Raw genomic sequence first — 4,313 nt, forward strand, 5'->3', positions numbered from 1 at the left:
CATGTATACCTACAGAATTTTCCATTCTACAGTTGCAAAATACACATTCTTCTCACCACAGCATGGAACTTTCTCTAGGAGAGGAAAGTTTTATGCTAGGCCATAAAGCAAGTCTCAGCAAATTCAGAAAAATAGAAGTCATACCATGCCTCTTCTCTGACAACAATGGCATGAAACAGGAAATCAACAACTCAAGAATCTGGAAAACACATGTAAACACATGGAGACTGAACAACATGCTACTGAATGAAGACTGGATAATTGAAGAAATCAAAAGAGAAATAAAAAAATTTCTGGAAATGAATGATGATGACAATGCAATTATCAGAACGTATGGGGTACAATAAAAGCAGTGTTAAAAGGAAATTTTATAGCAAGCAGTGCCTACATCAAGACATTGGAAAGGTTCCAAATAAAGGAGCTATCCATGCACCTTGTCTAAATATGAACAGAGTCGGCAAACTTGGAAGGCTTCCATAGCCTTGGCAACTCATGACGACAGCCTTGGGTGGTTACTGGCGCCATAAACTAGAGTGTCAATTTGTTGGGTCAACAACAGGAGCCACTGTGCACTTGCTCCTCATGTGGGATCTCTGTCCTTAATGTACTGTACATTTTGATTTAATGCTATAACTAGTACTCAAACAGTATGTTTCACTTTGTGTTTCTATGTGGGTGCAAACTGTTGACATCTTTATACTAAATTTATCTTCTGCATATAAAGAGAATTGAAAATGAATCTTGATGTGAATGGAGGGGGAGAGGGAGCGGGAGAGGGGAGGGTTGCGGGTGGGAGGGAAGTTATGGGAGGGGGAAGCCATTGTAATGCATAAGCTGTACAGTGGAAATTTATATTTATTAAATAAAAGTTAAAAAAAAAAGAATATGCCAGAACAAAATTCCATAGACCTGGTGGCTTAAATAACAGAAATTTATTTCATATAGTTCTGGAACCTACAAAGTCCAAAATTAAGGTGCTGGCAAATTGAATTCCTTCTGAGGGCCCTGTTCCAGAATTGCAGAAGGCCACCCACTCTATGTACTCACAGAATGAGGTCTGGCATCTCTTCCTCTTAGGACTGTACTAGCAACTAATCTCCTCATGAGGGCTCAATGCACATGACCTCATCTACACCTAAATAGCTTCCAAATGCCCAACCTCCTAATACTATCATCTTAGGGATGAGGACTTTAACATATTAATTTTTTTTTGACAGGCAGAGTGGACAGTAGAGGGAGACAGAGAGAAAGGTCTTCCTTTTTGCCGTTGGTTCACCCTCCAATGGCCGCTGCGGTAGGTGTGCTGCGGCCGGCGCACCGCACTGTTCCGATGGCAAGAGCCAGGTGCTTCTCCTGGTCTCCCATGGGGTGCAGGGCCCAAGCACTTGGGCCATCCTCTACTGCACTCCCTGGCCACAGCAGAGAGCTGGCCTGGAAGAGGGGCAACCGGGACAGGATAAGTGCCCCGACCGGGACTAGAACCCAGTGTGCCGGCGCCGCAAGGCGGAGGATTAGCCTACTGAGCCACGGCGCCGGCTTTTTAACATATTAATTTTATAGGGACAAAATATCACCATTAATAATTTCCTTTGCATGTAATTCTACTATAGTCAGAGAGTTGTTTTGTCATCATGACTTAATTCATTCCAAGTGGAGATAAATCAGATTTTATATATATATATATATATATATATATATATATATATATATATATATTTAAATTGCTTTCTGACTGCTCATGCTGTAGTTCAGTTCTCTGGAAAGTTATTTTTTTCTTTGCCATATTTTTCCTCTAACAAACTAGCAAGCCATTCTGTAAGTAAAAATGGTTTTCACTATTTTACATGTCTTCAAGTTCTAAGAGTCTCCTTCTTTTTATTGGATAAACAGACCCACTCACACCTTTTATTTGGTCTGTTGTTAAGGTGTAGTGTGGATTAAATAATATCAATTAAATAAAATTAAATAAAAGTATTAGGAAATGGTGAATTCCTATTCCCAATTTTGCCACTTATTAGCCGTGTGGCCCTAACCAATGCAAATTCTGTGAACTCTTATGTTCACATTTGAAAATCATTTATTTTCCACTCTTTCTTAACAAGAGATTTTTTTTTACTTTTTAGGTCAATTTATTTAAAAGGCAGACAGGCAGAGACAGAAGGAAAGCTAGGTTGTCAGTAAGATCTCCCATCTACTATTTCACTCCCCTGATGCCTGCAATAGCCAGGGCTAGGCCAAGATGAAGCCAGGAGCCTAGAACACAATCCAGGTCTCCCCTGTGGATGGGGATAACCCAACTACTTAAGCCATCAGTTGGTTCCTTGCAGGGTGTCCATTAGCAGAGCCATGACTCTAACCCAGGCACTATGATACACAATGCAGGCACTCCAAGCTGAAGCTCAACCACTATGTCAAAATGTCTATGGTCTAAAGTAAGCAAACTAATTATCCAATAAATATTTTAAGTAGATATTAGGTCATATGCTCTGTTGTAACAAATAACATAATCCTAAAAAAAATCTTGTGATTCAAACACAGATCTTCTACTACAAAGCATAAAATCTCAGTCTTTTAATGCTAACTGTCTCTCAAAAAAGCAATTCTATGAGACAGGTTATGACACTTTCCTAAACAAATTCTGAAGAGAATTTGAGACAGTTAAATATGGACCAATGGTTAAAATTAAAATAATCTAAACAAATAATTAAAAATATATTTATGTTTAATTTTCTTCATCAAAAGTTCCTTGCTCTTATTCTCCACATCCTTTATTATTGACCACTTGTTCTCTTTTATGTTCTAGCCTTGCTCATCCAATTTGAAAACGTGACTGATATTTTCTTTCTTCCAATCTATTCTCCTTATCCTGGCATTGCTTTGGATAGGATCAGGTCTTTTCCTGAAAATCAATATTGTATGAAAGGATAGAAAGATATAGGAGAAGGAAAAGGACAGAAAATGAAAATGGCAGAACCCCAACACAGTCAAATTTTCTTAAAAGCAAATGCATGCCAACTCACAACTGCCAATCAAACCATTCTACTCATAGATAAAGAAAATTTAGAGGAAGTAGATGGCAGTGAAAAGCAGAGAACACACTTGCAGTTGAGATAAATATATTTGCCAAGAGGTGAATTACTAGTCACACAAGCTAAAAACCTGGTTTTCAAACATACATGCATTTAAGTGATTCAAAGACACATCTGCATCTGATTTTAAAAATCATATATTTGAGTATTTTATGAGCAATTTTTTCTTGTTTCTGATTTTCACAGCCTTCAACAAACCTGGCGGACTTTTATCAAAATACATTCATCTATTTACCTGGATTCTGAGGCATATGACTTTGTGATGTTACAGGCTTAGATAACATCTGTACACTTTGCTTTGTTTTGCAGTTATTTCTTTTTTAAGTTGAGTAGGTTCATTTTTTCTGTCTTGATCATTATAATCAACTTAGAAACATTTGAATTTTATCATTCCCTTTTATTATAAATCACTAATAATAAATACCTAACTTTATAAAGTTGGTCTAAATTGAATATTAAGTATAACCATTGTAATTTGAAATTGGCATTGGAGAATGGATATAAAAAGCACTACAAACATCTGATTGGGTACTCTTGATTTTCTTTGTGGTCCAGTGGGTGATCAATCCAATCTATAGTTGCCATTGCAGTGTTTTATATATTGTGGTAATTGTTTTCATTATGAAGCTACTGTGAGTGCCTTTATACTCCCCAGAGTATGTAATAGCTTCTATTTGTTCTAAATAAAAATCTGATTTTTTCTAGCCTAGTGTGGTTTGCAGATAAAGCACACCAAAGAATAATCTTTCTCTTTAAAAGGCTCAAAATATATACAGATTTGTATCGGGACATTTATATCACATAACATTGTATATTCTAGAGAATATATCCTTGTTCATAATGACTTAGTGTTCAGAATTCCTAAAATAGGTCAAAGGGTATCTATTATGGCAAGAGATCCTTTTTTTAGGGCAATCCTAAGAAGACCCTTAGCTTTCTTTACTGTTTAGCAGCTGCCTCTGCTACTTCAAATAATGGAGAAAATTACCTATGTATGACTGTGGAGAAGGAACAGAGACAGAAGTTTCCAGGTTTCTGTAGGATTTGTACAAGATCTTCCAGTACTCTTGGATTTAATGCCCTGGAGGATGAAAGGGGAGGGGCACATGGAGGTGGCACTCAGGAAAATCCATTTTGCCAAACATATAAAAACATTCCGTGTGTGCATTCTAAAGGAAATGGAAGCCATATGTTTCTGATTCATTTACATGTAATCCATCAAAA

The sequence above is a fragment of the Lepus europaeus genome, chromosome 5, assembly GCF_033115175.1.
Source record: "Lepus europaeus isolate LE1 chromosome 5, mLepTim1.pri, whole genome shotgun sequence".
Classification (NCBI taxonomy): Eukaryota; Metazoa; Chordata; class Mammalia; order Lagomorpha; family Leporidae; genus Lepus; species Lepus europaeus.